The following is a 19,219-nucleotide window of genomic DNA, read 5'->3' on the forward strand; positions in this document are numbered from 1 at the left end:
GTGTGTGTGTGTGTGTGTGTGTGAGAGAGAGAGAGAGAGAGAGAGAGAGAGAGAGAGATTGTGTGTGTATGTGTGTGTGTGTGTGTGTGTGTGTGTGAGAGAGAGAGAGAGAGAGAGAGAGAGAGAGAGAGAGAGAGAGAGAGAGAGAGAGAGAGAGAGAGAGAGAGAGAGAGAGAGAGAGAAGCTCCACACAATCATACAGTACACTGAGCCCAGTTTCAGACCAGGAGTCTAATCCATGACATGTGACTTTCCTCTGTATCTGAAATATTACCACATTGACCAGCACAGTGACAATCGTCTCAGTGACAGATCAGACAGATCACACAGATCAGACAGATCACACAGATCAGACAGATCACACAGATCACACAGATCAGACAGATCACACAGATCAGACAGATCACACAGATGAGACAGATCACACAGATCAGACAGATCAGACAGATCACACAGATCAGACAGATCACACAGATCATACAGATCACACAGATCAGACAGATCACACAGATCATACAGATCACACAGATCACACAGATCAGACAGATCAGACAGATCACACAGATCAGACAGATCACACAGATCACACAGATCACACAGATCACACAGATCAGACAGATCACACAGATCAGACAGATCACACAGATCACACAGATCACACAGATCAGACAGATCAGACAGATCACACAGATCAGACAGATCACACAGATGAGACAGATCACACAGATCAGACAGATCACACAGATGAGACAGATCACACAGATCAGACAGATCAGACAGATCACACAGATCAGACAGATCACACAGATCATACAGATCACACAGATCAGACAGATCACACAGATCATACAGATCACACAGATCACACAGATCAGACAGATCAGACAGATCACACAGATCAGACAGATCACACAGATCACACAGATCACACAGATCACACAGATCAGACAGATCACACAGATCAGACAGATCACACAGATCACACAGATCACACAGATCAGACAGATCAGACAGATCACACAGATCAGACAGATCACACAGATCACACAGATCACACAGATCACACAGATCACACAGATCAGACAGATCAGACAGATCACACAGATCACACAGATCAGACAGATCACACAGATCACACAGATCAGACAGATCAGACAGATCACACAGATCAGACAGATCACACAGATCACACAGATCACACAGATCACACAGATCAGACAGATCACACAGATCAGACAGATCACACAGATCACACAGATCACACAGATCAGACAGATCACACAGATCAGACAGATCACACAGATCAGACAGATCACACAGATCACACAGATCACACAGATCAGACAGATCAGACAGATCACACAGATCACACAGATCAGACAGATCACACAGATCACACAGATCACACAGATCAGACAGATCAGACAGATCACACAGATCAGACAGATCACACAGATCAGACAGATCAGACAGATTATATAACATGTACATGAGCACATTTTTATACCCATCAAATAAAGTATCATTAAATAGGATTCATTTTTTTTAGTTTTTTACTTTATTTTTTTAAATTATGGGATATAATAATTTTGTCATCTGCAGTGTTACTGAGCACTTTATTTATTACACACATTTATGTTTTGTACTACGTTAAAATAAGAGCAATGACCACAACAGGTGACACCACACCCCCATCTACACCAGCACATACATCAGGTCAACTTCAGTGTTAAACAGACCCCCATCTACACCAGCACATACATCAGGTCAACTTCAGTGTTAAACAGACCTCCATCATCTACACCAGCACATACATCAGGTCAACTTCAGTGTTAAACAGACCTCCATCATCTACACCAGCACATACATCAGGTCAACTTCAGTGTTAAACAGACCTCCATCATCTACACCAGCACATACATCAGGTCAACTTCAGTGTTAAACAGACCTCCATCTACACCAGCACATACATCAGGTCAACTTCAGTGTTAAACAGACCTCCATCATCTACACCAGCACATACATCAGGTCAACTTCAGTGTTAAACAGACCTCCATCATCTACACCAGCACATACATCAGGTCAACTTCAGTGTTAAACAGACCTCATCATCTACACCAGTACATACATCAGGACAACTTCAGTGTTAAACAGACCTCCATCATCTACACCAGCACATACATCAGGTCAACTTCAGTGTTAAACAGACCTCATCATCTACACCAGCACATACATCAGGTCAACTTCAGTGTTAAACAGACCTCCATCATCTACACCAGCACATACATCAGGTCAACTTCAGTGTTAAACAGACCTCATCATCTACACCAGCACATACATCAGGTCAACTTCAGTGTTAAACAGACCTCCATCATCTACACCAGCACATACATCAGGACAACTTCAGTGTTAAACAGACCTCCATCTACACCAGCACATACATCAGGACAACTTCAGTGTTAAACAGACCTCATCATCTACACCAGCACATACATCAGGTCAACTTCAGTGTTAAACAGACCTCCATCATCTACACCAGCACATACATCAGGACAACTTCAGTGTTAAACAGACCTCCATCTACACCAGCACATACATCAGGACAACTTCAGTGTTAAACAGACCTCCATCTACACGAATGCTCCTCTAGCGGTGGCACGGTTCACAAAACCCACAGTTCGGTTCGTATCACGGTTTTATGGTCACGGTTTTCGGTTCTTGTTATTATTTTTTCTTTTAACCTTCAACACTGCAGAATTTTCCCTCAGCATTTGATATATAGCTTATTAGCTTAATTATCCACAATTTAGGATACAGTATTAACATTTTTGTAATGTAATCATGCACTAACTGAATTTGACTCGACTTTAAGCACATTATTGGGACCATGTCTGAGTAAAAGTTAGGTGAGATTTTGATACAGCGAGAGAGAAGACATCGATGATGACACGCTTTTCGTTTATTTGGCAGAATGTGTGTTGTTATCTCTACAGGAACTTGTGCCTTTTTAGCACACAGAGACTGAAATTCACTTGCATTTATCAAACTGCAAACTTCAGTGTAGCTCTTACAAAAGAAAAAGTGAGGAAATCTTACAAGCTCTCTCAAAATATTTTAAACATAAATATATAATATAATGTAATTTTCATGACGCGGGGTGAGGAAGCGGACCCAAATGCATGATAGCAAAACAGACAGGGTTTAATTACAAAGGTAACACGAAACAGGACACGGCCTAGAGACAGGACAAAGACAACAGTAGATTCCGCGCTGCCATCGGCAACACGGCACACTTAAATACAAAAGACAATCAGATACAATTAGGAACGGGTGTGGAAACAGGGAGGAACAGACGAGGGCAGGGCAGACATGTGACGAGGAACATAAACAAACAAGTGCATGTGGCCAAAGTCTGGGCTGAGTCATGACAGTAATAACATAATATAATGAGGCTATAACAATAGCGAAGGCCATAATCATAAAGTCAGGCATAAGTTTAACATCTTAACATGACGGTCATACTAGAAGTGTTGTCATTACCATATCGAATGCATTTTGCACAATATTTGCACACGGTCGCAGTTCTATCTACTGTTTTATTTCCGTTATCGTAAGTAACATGAAATCCAAAATGTTCCCACACACCGGATTTGAACGACGCGGGCGCATCCGCCAACTCCGGGCATCCTTCATTATCTCCTCCACTTGCCATTTCTGCAGCACTCCTTACTCAAGTTTTAGGCCACGTTCACACTGCAAGTCGGATATTTTGCTCAGATCTGATTTGTTTTTGTTTGGCTGTTCACATGACCTTTTAAAATGTGGCCTATATCAGATACCAGTGTGAACAGTTTGCTGTTTCAAACTGACCCGCATGCGCAAATGGACGATAACGATGACGTCACACGCAGCAGGCCGTCGCGCTAAAAAGTTGGCGAGGTTACGGAGGAAGTATTGTATCATCTGGTGCAAGCAAACATATCATGTAACTCTATAATGTGATGTATTTGATGCAAACATTATGAGCTGGTTCACGTAACCACTTTATATTACACTCTTAACACACACACGTTACCAGTCACGTTTCTGTCAAGTTTTCGCGAAAACTTTTTTTTTTTTTTTTTGCGCTGGCGATAACGTGACACAAATGCGGCGACTGGTAACGTGTGTGTGTTAAGAGAAAAAAAAAATTAATGAATTCGCCGGCGCATAATTGTGACGAATGTCGATGTAGATTGACGTAAAAGTCGCATCAAATCCGCCTCAGCTGTTCAAACGGCGGCCACGTTGGAAAAAATCAGATTTGGGTCTGATTAGGGACCACATATGGAAAAATCAGATCTGAGCCAGATTTGAGTGTTTACACTACTCCTGAAGAAGTCTGACCTGGTCACTTGACCCCAAAAAAATCAGATTTGGGCCACTTTTACCTGCAGTGTGAAAGGGGCCTTAGTGTCTATATGTATGTTCGCTCGAAACTGTCTGAGGCGAAAACTGAGCACGGGGCTACAATGCGCATGCGTCGAACCGTGTGACGCACACACGAACCGAACCGAGACAAGCCAACCGAACGGTTCGGGTGTTTTTTTCATGTCCCGTGCCACCCCTATGCTCTTCTATTTCAGAGCGGAAGCTGATCTGTCTGAGCAGAGAGAACCAGGACCAGGAAGCGAGAGACTACTTACTGAATTTGTGCACTCCAATCTTCAGGCTCTCCGGGACCCAAACACATGTTTCACACAATTCACACAAATGCTTTAAAACGTCATCGTTGAAGTCAGTCAAATGAATAAATGTGCATTTGCAGCCGAATCGTTTATTTTCTCCTTTACAAAAGGCACTTAATGATAATTGTGTGTGACAGAGCGAAAGAATAATGAACCGGTTCCAGAAAAGAATTTCACCGAACGCTTTCATTAATATTTCCTAAATTCTGGTGTTTAAAGGTTTTTAATTGCAGACATTATTTTCCTTTTGCTTTACAAATCGTTAGAAATCGTTAGCAGGTGAATGTGGGGCTGATTATTTAATTGTAGACTTAATATTTACAAAGTAGGCTTGTACGGCACAATCAGAGAAGGTCACGACTGTTCGATCTGGGAACAAAAGCAAGGCATCTATATGTCTTTATATATTCTCTCTCTCTCTCTCTCTCTCTCTCTCTCTCTCTCTCTCTCTCTCTCTCTCTCTCTCTCTTTCACATCACCGTCACATGCACCCTGTCGCTTCTGTCCCGAGTTTTGAGAGCGAGGCGTCCGGCACAGCCATCTGGAGAGCTGCAGCATGTTTCAGCCTGCTGGGATTATGCCAGTACTGAAAGTCTCAGAACACACACACACACACACACACACACACACACACTCACACACACCCACACGCACACACACGCACACACACACACACTCACACACACACTTCCAATGTGCACACATGATCGCATGCACAAAAAAAAACAAATACAGATTTTTTTTCTCAAAGCACACACAAATGCACAAACAAACATAAAAATCACACTCAAACAATGAGTACACACACACACACACACACGCACACACACACACACACACACACACACACACACACACACACACATGCACACGCACACACGCACACACACACAGACACAGACGCTTGGTAAGAGTACAAACGAGCTTGCAGGCTCTCTGAGGAGTCATGCGTCAGTGCCTGGTGGTGTCTCAGGCACCATGCTAACAAGAACTAACACATTTACTGGTACTGAAGCACAGTGTTGATGCCAAATGTTCAGCAGATGAACACATGCTGATGCAGTCCGCATGCTAACAAAGAGCAAAGGACACTTCACCTGATTAAGACCTGGACGAGTCAGCAAACTGGTACATGTCCCTGTCCCTACTACCCAACACTACACTAACACTTCCATCTGTCACCAACACTCCCTCCTAACACTATGACCTGTCACTAACACTACATCCTAACACCACACCTAACACTAACACCTAATGGCCTATCACTAACACTACCACCTAACACTACCACCTGTCACTAACACTACCACCTGTCACTAACACTACCACCTGTCACTAACACTACCACATAACACTACCAATTAACTCTACCACCTGTCACTAACACTACCACATAACACTACCACCCGTCACTAACACTACCACATAACACTACCACCTGTCACTAACACTACCACCTAACAGTACCAATTAACTCTACCACCTGTCACTAACACTACCACATAACACTACCACCTGTCACTAACACTACCACCTAACACTACCAATTAACTCTACCACCTGTCACTAACACTACCACATAACACTACCACCCGTCACTAACACTACCACATAACACTACCACCTGTCACTAACACTACCACCTAACAGTACCAATTAACTCTACCACCTGTCACTAACACTACCACATAACACTACCACCTGTCACTAACACTACCACCTAACACTACCAATTAACTCTACCACCTGTCACTAAAACTACCACCCGTCACTAACTCTACCACCTGTCACTAAAACTACCACCCGTCACTAACACTACCACCTGTCACTAACACTACCACATAACACTACCACCTGTCACTAACACTACCACATAACACTACCACCCGTCACTAACACTACCACCTGTCACTAACACTACCACATAACACTACCACCTGTCACTAAAACTACCACCTGTAACTAACACTACCACCTGTCACTAAAACTACCACCCGTCACTAACACTACCACCTGTCACTAACACTACCACATAACACTACCACCCGTCACTAACACTACCACCTGTCACTAACACTACCACATAACACTACCACCTGTAACTAACACTACCACCTGTCACTAAAACTACCACCTGTCACTAACACTACCACCTGTCACTAACACTACCACATAACACTACTACCTGTCACTAAAACTACCACCTGTCACTAACACTACCACCTGTCACTAAAACTACCACCCGTCACTAACACTACCACCTGTCACTAACACTACCACATAACACTACCACCTGTCACTAAAACTACCACCCGTCACTAACACTACCACCTGTCACTAACACTAACACATAACACTACCACCTGTCACTAAAACTACCACCTGTCACTAACACTACCACCTGTCACTAAAACTACCAACCGTCACTAACACTACCACATAACACTACCACCTGTCACTAAAACTACCACCTGTCACTAACACTAACACATAACACTACCACCTGTCACAAAAACTACTACCCTTCACTAACACTACCACCTGTCACTAACACTAACACCTGTCACTAACACTACCACCTAACACTACCACCTGTCACTAACACTACCACCTGTCCCTAACACTACCACCTAACACTACCACCTGTCACAAAAACTACCACCATTCACTAACACTACCACCTGTAACTAACACTACCACCTGTCACTAAAACTACCAACCGTCACTAACACTACCACCTGTCACAAAAACTACTACCCTTCATTAACACTACCACCATTCACTAACACCTGTCACTAACACTACCACCTAACACTACCACCTGTCACTAACACTACCACCTGTCCCTAACACTACCACCTAACACTACCACCTGTCACAAAAACTACCACCCTTCACTAACACTACCACCTGTCACTAACACTAACACCTAACACTAACACCTGTCACTAACACTAACACCTAACACTATGATCTGTCACTAACACTACCACCTAACACCACCACCTGTCACTAACACTACCACCTGTCACAAAAACTACCACCTGTCACTAACACTACCACCTAACACTACCACCTGTCACAAAAACTACCACCCTTCACTAACACTACCACCTGTCACTAACACTAACACCTAACAATACCACCTGTCACTACCACCTGTCACTAACACTACCACCCGTCACTGACACTAACACCAAACACTACCACCTGTCACTAACACTACCAGCTAACACTACCACCCTTCACTAACACTACCACCTGTCACTAACACTAACACCTAACACTACCACCTGTCACTAACACTACCACCTAACACCACCACCTGTTACTAACACTACCACCTAACATTACCCCATGTCACTAACACTACCACCTAACACTACCACCTGCCACTAACTCTACCACCTAACACTACCACCTGTCATTAACACTGTCACTGACACTACCACCTAACAAAACCATGTCACTTATACTTCCACCTAAAATTTACACTGTCACTAACTCTACTGCCTAACACTTACACCTGTCACCAACACTATCACCTTACACTATCCCCTGTCACTAACACTACCACCTAACAATAGAACCTGTCACTAACACTACCACCTAACAAAACCACCTGTCACTAACTCTAACACTTAACATCAACACTGTCACTAACACTACCACCTAACAATAAAACCTGTCACTAACACTACCACCTAACAAAACCACCTGTCAACATTAACACTGTCACTAACACTACCACCTAACACCCTGCCCTGTCACTAACACTACCACCTAACACCCTGCCCTGTCACTAACACTACCACCTAATACCCTGCCCTGTCACTAACACTACCACCTAACACCCTGCCCTGTCACTAACACTACCACCTAACACCCTGCCCTGTCACTAACACTACCACCTAACACCCTGCCCTGTCACTAACACTACCACCTAACACCCTGCCCTGTCACTAACACTACCACCTAACACCCTGCCCTGTCACTAACACTACCACCTAGCACTAACACATAGCACTAACACCTGTCACTAATGTTACCACATTAATAGCCTGTCCTGTCTAGTCCTGACCTTGACACCTATCCCATGTCACATTCCCTGCGTCTTCATACAGACGTGTGTTATATACGACACGGACGTCCCAGAGTGGAAACCATCAGTAAGAATTACAGTGTCGGTGAGGCAGAGCAGGTTAGACAGTAACCTGATTGGACAGTGATGAAGTGGAGCAGTGTCATCCTTCATGTCCCACACACACCCACAGCTTACACTCTGAGCCATTTATAATCCTTAACCCTTACAGCAGTACCACAGGAATATCACACATGTTTATCTGGGACCACATTCAGCATGGTGTCTCACATTAAATCTGCCACAAGTGGCTCTGTATAAGCTGGGACATTATTATAGAAACCACAACGTCATAGTGCAAGCATTAATAGCACATAAAATTATGTTATAGAATAGTGGTTAGCACGTACGTCTCACACCTCCAGGGTTGGGGGTTCGATTCCCGCCTCCACCTTGTGTGTGTGGAGTTTGCATGTTCTCCCAGTGCCTCGGGGGTTTCCTCCGGGTACTCCGGTTTCCTCCCTCGGTCCAAAGACATGCATGGTAGGTTGATTGGCATCTCTGGAAAATTGTCCGTAGTGTGTGAGTGTGTGAGTGAATGAGAGTGTGTGTGTGTGCCCTGTGATGGGTTGGCAGTCCGTCCAGGGTGTATCCTGCCTCGAGAAGTTCGGATAAGAACTTGAGAGAATGAATGAATGAATGAATTTTCATCGCATTTTGATTATTGGAGTATTTACTACAAGCTGCTGGTCTTTTTAAGCTTATATAATGATGTGATTCTGGAACACGAACAATGAGAGATGATAAAATAGATCGAACAGAGATTTGTAATGATATACCGTTTACGTTGTAATGAGAGTGATCAGATCAGTCCATACTTCTATCACAAAATCATCTTACACTCACTTACGATGTACAAGGAAAACACTTATCGACTGAGTGGTTATCGGATATTACGTCAATAAGCGTGTGTGAAGAGTTAAGCACACCGTTCAGCTGCACGCTGCCCTCTGCTGGCTGTGTGGTGGTTTGGGGGAAGTGTGTGTGTGTGTGTGTGTGTGTGTGTGTGTGTGTGTGTGTGTGTGTGTGTGTGTGTGTGTGTTGTAAATGATACACTGATAGATGTTAATAGAGAGACTTCGTGATAACTGACTACGCTGCAAAGTAACTGACTACATCCCAAGTTCTGAAAAGTAAAAGACGATGAGATTCTTCTGCCCTTTTAAAATTCAGTGCACATATAATTGCAGAGGTGGACAAATCATAAATGTATTAGCTCACCCACTGGGAACAGGAACAGGCTTTGGTGCATGTCCAGTCCTTTGTTTTGGTTGCCTGGAAACCTACAGTAACTGCCCAGGTTAAAAGTTAGTGTAAAGCACATGGCAAACTGGTTAAGTGCTTTAATACACACTAAATGGAAATGAACAAGCGTGTGAATTTGTGGGGAAGGCTTGTCTCTGTGTAGCCCCATTTCACATACTTACAGTATACACTATTCTATGCCGTCGTGGACTATAAATAGTGTGAGTTTTGTTTAGTCCAAAAATTCCAACTCGCAGGAGACGTGCACTTTAAGAACCCTGAAGATGCACGTAATAAAAAAAGGAAACAACACTCAGCAATCACAGCTTTGCTTATGTAGTGAAAGAGGGGCGGGGCTACCACAAAGGAATACCATGTCGTTTGGGATGTACCTGAGATCTAATTAGGATGTAACTGGGATGCAACTTTCAACAGTGGTGTAACTGGAATGCAACTGGGATCTGATTGGGGTGCAAATAGGATGTAACTGAGCTGTAAATGGGATGTAACTGAGCTGTAAATGGGATGTAACTGGGATGCAACTGAGATCTAATTTGGGTGTAACTGGGATGTACTGGGATGTAATTGGGTGTAGCTGGGCTATAATTAGGATGTAACTGGGATGTAATTGGGTGTAGCTGGGCTATAATTACGATGTAACTGGGATCTAATTGTGGTGTGAATGGGATGTAACTTGGATGCAACTGAGATCTAATTGGGGTGTAACTGGGATGTAACTGGGTGCAGCCGGGCTATAATTAGGATGTAACTGGGATCTAATTGGGGTGTAACTGGGATGTACTGGGATGTAATTGGGTGTAGGTGGGCTATAATTAGGATGTAACTGGGATGTAATTGGGTGTAGCTGGGCTATAATTAGGATGTAACTGGGATGTAATTGGGTGTAGCTGGGCTATAATTAGGATGTAACTGGGATGTAATTGGGTGCAGCTGGGCTATAATTAGGATGTAACTGGGATGTAATTGGGTGCAGCTGGGCTATAATTAGGATGTAACTGGGATGTAATTGGGTGTAGCTGGGCTATAATTAGGATGTAACTGGGATCTAATTGAGTGCAGCTGGGCTATAATTAGGATATAACTGGGATGTAATTGGGTGCAGCTGGGCTATAATTAGGATGTAACTGGGATCTAATTTGGGTGTAACTGGGATGTAACTGGGATGTAATTAGGATGCAACTGGGAATCGAATTGGGTTGTAAATGGGACGTAATTGTGATGCAACTGTGATGCAACTAGGATGAAATTGGAGCGTAAATGGGATGTAACTCGGATCTAATGGGTTGTAAATTGGATGCAACCGGGATGTATTTGAAATGTAACCGGAATGTAATTGGGGTGTAACTGGTGTGTAACTAAGATGTAACTCGAATGTAATTAGTACTAAGTATATATTGAGTTTTTTGAAACAGTATAAAACTATTTGTACATACAGACTATTTGTAGCATTTACTTCACACACTTAGGATAAGTCTAAAGTCTTATAAACACTCTACTGTGCATATTTAGCAGATAATTAATCCCAACTGGGCGATCATGACCCCGATGTGAAGTGGAGGAATCTTATTACGCTCCTTATTATACAGTTACTCATCAAAGAAAACGTTTCCAGCTTATTAGTTAATTATTCATCTTAAGACATAAGAAACTAGTATAAATTATTCAGTAACCGCAGCGAAAAAGTAGCTGAACTGGATCTTCTGGGTTTTAAGGGTTTAATTTGACAGAGAATTCAATTTTGAGTTGATTTCATCAGCGGAGATTTCATCAACCTTCAACTAAGAAAAAACATTCCATCAGAATTATTTAGTAATATAGAGAACTGCATAGCATTATATACCGTATATATATATATATATATAATAGTGTAACAGCGTAAGTGAGTGTCAGCAGAACAATAACAGAAATGTTGGAGTATATAGCTGTGAGAGTTACGCTAACCTCAAAAATAGCATGAATTAGCTTCCTAGCGGTTATTGTGTGCGTCTTATATTGTGCTATACAGGCAAAATTATGTGGACACCTGACTATTCCAGCTATATGTTCTTGTTGAAGATCGCATTCTAGCTTTTGTTATAATCTTCACTTCTAGCAAGCTTTCCACTAGATGTTGGATTGTAGCTGTGGGGATTTGTGTAACCAGCTAAAAAACATAAGTGAGAGCATTTGAATTAAGTAATTACAGCTTCTCTTGAGACACTTAGATTCTCACTAAGGAAGCCGCTACTGCTATGTAATACTTTGCACCATGTCGTTGTTCTGACGCAATCTATGAGACCTTGTGATATAATGCTCAGCACTAACTGTTGTTGAGCTGTAGACAGATTACATTTTAGCCTCCCGATTAATATCACCGCCAGCCGTCTGTGGAGTTAATTAAAGTGAAATTAAAATTAAATAAAGACTTAATTCAGCACCGAGGATGTGGCTGTGCACTATAGAGTCAGCCTGAAGCGGGATGCGTTGCAAAAAATTGATTCATGTGCATTCAAGAGTGGAAGCTTTCTAATGAGCTCTCATCTGAAGCTGCCAGCAGCCAGAGTGGATGTGTCTGGTGGCTTTAGGATCAGTCAGGGTTCTCCGCATCATCAGCGACACCAATGTGCAGATTGTAATTAAAGTTTCATACCTTCTTGCGCACCGCTAACACTAACTAACCCGGTCTGTTTTGGTATCTTTATGCTTCACGGACATGTACAGTGACTGATCACTTATGATGATGCTGGTGATAAAGTGACCAAAGATCATTCCTTTTCGATGAGAACTGTGACTTCCAGCAACATGAGCAGAGCAACGGTCAGCGTCAAGGTGTGGGCGAATCCAGCAACGCAACAAAGCTAAGCAAAGACGCACTTTATACAAATAGGGAGTGACTTGGAGCAGCGGCTACCGATGGGAGCGCACACGATCCGCGGCAAAGAGCACAGGATGCTTGACCTTTCATCTCTTATGATAAAAGATGTTACTCTGGCAAACCAGAAGTAGAGCAGGAACATGACTGTAAAATGATTTTATACTTTCTTTTTGTGTTCACAACTAGACTGTGTTTTAAATACCGTGATATTTCTGTTGAAATTAAAATGTGCCAGTGTCTATGCCCCAAACAGTGATTACTAAAAATAAAAGTAGTAGGCCTACTTATAAATAAATAAATAAATAAATAAATAAATAAATAAATAAATAAATAAATATTAACTACAGCTGACCACTGAGGACTAACAAGGCCGAAACTCCGAAACCAAAATTAGTCCAAGATCTCTGAGTTTTTATTAATTAGGAGTTTTAGCCACGGACATGTGCAGCTTATTACACTGATTACAGTAGATTATGCACGTTTGCATTTTTTTAATAAATCTGACTGGGACACAAATGAACAGTGAGTTAATTAAATGCTGTTAAAGTGAGTTCGACACTGTAAAAGTTAAATTGCGCAGGAGTTCTTGCAACAAATTCCCACATGTGCTAGAGAGCCTTGAAGAAGTTTCTGCATGTTGGAGTGTTGTTTTTAATTACAGATTTCCTTCCCTTGTGTATAAAGGCTGAAAAAGCTATAAATGACTGGAATTAATTACAGCTAACTTTCCCTTAGCTGTGTAATTATACACCAAAAACACCCTACTTATATGTACAGGAAATGCAAAATGGCGATGTGACAGGATACTAACAATAACTGAAAAAAAATCCTAAAGGAATTTACAGAACTGTTTTATTTAAGTTTATTAAAGAAGATTTCCCCTCATTAGCAGAAGGAGTGAGGTTGTCCCATAATGCAATGCAGCTACTAGACAGTATGTTCCTTGGCTAATTAGAGATCTACTGTACAAGTTAGAGCTTTGAAAGCTGATTTTTTTGAGCAGTGTATACTCTACAGAGAAGCTGACAGACTGAAAGACTAAAGCACCGCTGCATCACTCTTAATGCTAGTCGTTAGTTCTGTAGTCAAACACAGGAATGTAAGAACCCAAAGAAATAACAAAAACGTCCACACATATATTCGTTATGAATAAAGGGTCACGTGTTTTTTACATACATTGATATACAATTTTTCAGGGTGGATATTTCCTTTACTCTATAGTTTCTAGTTAGCTAAGTGTAGTTTTTGTAGCACGATTACAGTCATGCTAGCTAATAGGTTTGCACTGAGTTTTCCATATATTAATTATAATTTTATATTAAATACAATAAATAATTATACTATTATACTAATTAAACTTTTGCTCAAAATTCTAAATGTATTTTTTGTTACTCTGACATTTACGGAAAATATTAATTAGCACAAAAATATCTCTTGTGCAAGCAAAAAAATTCGACATTTTATAAACGATCAACTATCATCAGTCTATTTAAGAGAATTTTATTATAACTAGCTGTACATGCTAATAACATTCAGGCAATGTTTGTCATGGTAAACAATGAACTGTATGTACAGTATGTACTGTGTTATATTCATTTTAAATAATGGGTCAGTTTAACAGATTAAAGTCTTTTTAAAGACCAGATAAACTTCTTTAAATAAATCGCTAAACTAACAACTATTCCGTCGTTAGCATGAAACAGCTAAGCAGAAAAGGCTGACTTTTAGCACAAACTCCGTCTCCATGGCAACAGTCCAACGGTAAAAATTAATTTAAATGTAAAACTTTAATAGATTAAAAATGTGCCGATTCAAAATAATAAGTCTGTGATTGTTAACACGATAAACAGAATATAATAGTGATTTATTTACATTGTGTAGTATCGATAAGGAACTATTTGTAAAGGCTATTTGTGATAAATGTGTTAACATTGTTGTTTATCTAAATTTAGCAGTTTTTGTTTTTAATAAATTTGATATTGTAGCAAAAAATGTTTGTAAAAGATGTTAAATATATATGCGTGCAGGTTGTTGTTGTTGTTGTTGTTGTTGTTGTTGTTTTTTATTTAATAACGAAGAAATTAAATGTGTTAAATAAGACAATACAGAACAAAATAGTGCGCGTGCAGGATGAACTCCTTCTCCATGGCAACAGTCCAACGGTTTTTTTTTTTTATATATAGATTTAACTGTAAACTCAGGTTTTTATTGTTATTGGTAACAAATTGATACTGTTTGTAATGTTTTAATGGAGCCGTTTAAAGGCTGTTTTGTTTATTAGAGTAAATAAGAGCTGACGGAGTAAAGTTTCTGTACTGATGGATATTCGCTGTGCGCGAGCTGTTTGTGTACGGAATCGTTTAAGAGAACCGATTCCCACTGACCTGTTCATATGAGCAGAGAAAGTGAAGCTTCAGTGTTTGGCGGTTTGTCTCCTCTCCTCAGCACCATCAGAGCTGCACGCGCTCCAACATCCACGCCTCTCGACGCGCTCGCGCTCCTCTCCGCTCCGTGATCTGGTCCGCTTCAGATCCGAATGTCTCTACGGATCCGCGTGTCGTGAGAGAGAGAGAGAGAGAGAGAGAGAGAGAGAGAGAGAGAGAGAGAGAGAGAGAGAGACCAGGCGCCACCCGCCCGACGGAGACACAAACCCGCCCCGAGAACTTGCGCGTTTTGGCTTGAGAATTCGTGCGCGTGCAAACGACGAAGGAGCGCAAAAGCTCGGCGTCCGGTGTGTGTGTGTGTGAGATATCAGCTCTGTGTCTGAGTTTATAGTACAGAGAGAGAGGGTGGGGAGAGAGAGAGAGAGAGAGAGAGAGAGAGAGAGAGAGAGAGAGAGAGAGAGAGAGAGAGAGAGAGAGATGTGGGTGTGTTCCTATTTGGAGCTCTGTGAATCTTCCCACACGCTCTATAAGGAAAGTGCATCATATATATTATGGATACATCATCATACCATCATGGATACATCATCACTATACATTAATATATATATATAAACCCTACACTCACTGTAAGTCTAATGGTTTAATGTCCCACAGAGGTCACACTCCAGGTGTAAAGTCATGGGGCATGTGGTAGCCTAGTGGTTAAAGTGTTCGTGCTACCAATCGGAAGGTTGTAAGTTTGATCCAAGGTCATACTGTATAACGGAATCTGACGAGGGCTACAATATAAATGTAAACGTAGTCCAGGTATCACCATTTCGTAGCTGCTGGCATCCGGTCCTCCAGGACTTAATCGTTCTCTCTGCGTGAAAATTACATGCCCATGAGGGTTTCCTCCAAGTTCTCTAGTTTCCTTCCACCTCCCAACAACATACCGTTATATACTGCGTTCATGGTGCGCCATGACGTCCAACTATGAGATAAGACGATGAAGGAGCATTGCTGGTTTTTTAACAATTATTAACCTGCATATGAACGAAATTATTGGTAAAATTGCCGCAGGAAATGTTCTAGAACTGTCACGTTCATGAGAATGTACAACAGTTATTTGGGAAAACCTTTCCATCCTACATTTCCATACATTTGCATAAATTTGCATATAAGTACACTTACTAACATGTCTTAAAACACAAAGCTAATCGTCTCCGCGTTTCTAACTATCGCTCGGGTCTGTCGATACGAACGGCAGCTTATTCACACACGAAAAGAATAAACATTTGTTTTACAAAAACTCAAAGTGCTACACACGAGAGAATCATCCGTCTTCAAACGGTCAGGATAATGAGAGCGCTGCTCGTTTTCAAACATATTCGTCTAAAGAGCGTTTCTTTATTTCATGCATTCGCACCAGCAATCAGCAGATTACGGCGGTTATTATGGATATAAAACAAGCTTATTGTTAAAAGCACAGAGTGACTCATGTGGTGGAAAATCTCTGTGTTCCCTCCAGAACCTTATTATATATGACAGATGCTGTGAAAGAGAGAGAGAGAGAGAGAGAGAGAGAGAGAGAGAGAGAGAGAGAGAGAGAGAGAGAGAGAGAGACGGGGGGAAGAATAGATACAGTAGAAAGGCACAGAGAAGGAGTGGACGGAGAGACTGGGATGAGAGAAGGAGTTATATGTGTGTGTGTGTGTGTATATATATAGATGGAGTAAGATGCTTATGGAGAGCGAGGGAATGAGAACTACTGTAGTGACGGAGGAAGAGAAAAAGGGAGATCGAGGCTAGAGAATAAACACAGATACTTTTATTTTCCTTCTAAGATCTTATTGTGCCTTTTTCAGTCCTTTATATGAAGTCCTCTTGACAGAATGTATAGAAGTGATTAATCAGATTTTTCTCGTTTCAGACACAAATGCAGGGATAAAAGGCAGACGAAGGATTTATTAGTAAAATAACTAAACTCACAGACACAGGAAAACACACTAGGTATAAAACAAAACAAAAGTAGTATAAGACAACAAAAGTACAGCGATACAAAAAATGAAACAAAGACCATAAGGCAGAAAACAGGAGACAAAAAAAAGCAGGTTACAAGAGGCAAGGACAACAAACACAAAACAGCAGGTATATGTAGGGGAGGTAATATAGGTAATATATTTATTAGTTTGTCTGTCTGTCTCTCTCTCGTTCTGTCTATCTGTCTGTATGTTTGTCTGCCTGTCTGTCTGTCTGTCTGTCTGTCTATCGATTAGTTTGTCTGTCTGTCTGTCTGTTTGTCTGTCTGTATATCTATTAGTTTGTCTGCCTGTCTGTCTGCCTGTCTGTCTGTCTGTCTGTCTATCTATCTATTAGTCTGTCTGTTTGTCTGTCTGTCTGTCTGTATGTCTGTCTGTCTATCTGTCTATCTATTAGTTTGTCTGTCTGTTTGTCTATCTATCTATTAGTCTGTCTGTTTGTCTGTCTGTCTGTCTGTCTGTCTGTCTATCTATCTATTAGTTTGTCTGTCTGTCTGTCTGTTTGTCTGTCTGTATATCTATTAGTTTGTCTGCCTGTCTGTCTGCCTGTCTGTCTGTCTGTCTGTCTATCTATCTATTAGTCTGTCTGTTTGTCTGTCTGTCTGTCTGTCTGTCTGTCTGTCTGTCTGTCTGTCTGTCTATCTGTCTATCTATTAGTTTGTCTGTCTGTTTGTCTATCTATCTATTAGTCTGTCTGTTTGTCTGTCTGTCTGTCTGTTTGTCTGTCTATATGTCTATCTATTAGTTTGTCTGTCTGTCTGTTTGTCTGTCTGTCTGTCTGTCTGTCTGTCTGTCTGTCTCTTAGTTTGTCTGACTGTCTCTCTGTCTTTCTGTCCATCTGTCTGTTTTTCTGTCTGTCTATCTATCTATCTATCTATCTATCTATCTATCTATCTATCTATCTATCTATCTATCCTTTTCTAGGTAATAAATCTGTTAGTTTTCTAGAAACTGCAGAGTGTAAACTCGTCCATCAGAAAACTGACAGTTACAATAAAACTATGAAGATAAGCATTCAGTTTATTAAACATACCACACGTCTAATCAGTCCCAGTTTATTTTCTGCTGGACAGCATCAGACTGGTAGACCTTCACCCCATGTTCTATCTCAGACTGACCATCACCATCTCTGTACAGAAGCGGTTCAGCAGGAAGTGGAGCTCTGATGCTTAACGCTCCTCTGCACCTCGTCTCTGGTGCTAAATGAACACATCTGAGAACAGCCTGACTGAACAATATAAAAAGTGCTGCCCAGCTTTCTGGGTGTGTTGGTAATTACACTGCTGGACTCCCAGAGCTCATGCTGGGTGTTCGATTTCAGGAAATCAGGACGCTGCGTGCTGAGAGCTCCACCTGGAGAGACATTTTCCAGTGAGATATCCGTCCAGCAGGAGTGTGTGGATTCACTCAACACAGCCTACATACAGTGCAGTACATCCTCCAGAGCTGGTCAGGAGACACCACTACACTCCTCTCATCAAGAGGCTCAGATCCACAACCCTCAAGGGCTCCTCCTCTTCCTCCTCCTCTCAATACACACTTACAGCTTCTAAGTAGAACACTGCAACAGTAATCCACCTTCAAACTACCTCTATCTATCTATCTATCTATCTATCTATCTATCTATCTATCTATCTATCTATCTATCTATCTATCTATCTATCTATCTATCTATCTATCTATCTATCTATCTATCTATCTATCTATCTCAAGAGTAGTTCTAAGTATGATAGAATTAAAAAAATAATACTCATGCCCCTCCCCCGGTCCAAAGACATGCATGGTAGGTTGATTGGCATCTCTGGAAAATTGTCCGTAGTGTGTGT

General features: G+C 41.4%; 1 protein-coding gene across 1 annotated transcript in view; it reads right to left on the reverse strand.

The window, feature by feature from the left end:
* LOC113652642 (carbohydrate sulfotransferase 8-like) overlaps positions 1 to 15,741 on the reverse strand; it is a 79,639-nt gene extending 63,898 nt beyond the window's left edge. The window contains exon 1 of the mRNA XM_047822684.1: positions 15,373 to 15,741. The gene's annotated coding sequence lies outside the window, so the exon portion shown is untranslated. The remainder of the gene's footprint in view (positions 1 to 15,372) is intronic.
* Positions 15,742 to 19,219: the final 3,478 nt, after the last annotated feature.

The sequence above is a fragment of the Tachysurus fulvidraco genome, chromosome 13 (assembly GCF_022655615.1).
Source record: "Tachysurus fulvidraco isolate hzauxx_2018 chromosome 13, HZAU_PFXX_2.0, whole genome shotgun sequence".
Classification (NCBI taxonomy): Eukaryota; Metazoa; Chordata; class Actinopteri; order Siluriformes; family Bagridae; genus Tachysurus; species Tachysurus fulvidraco.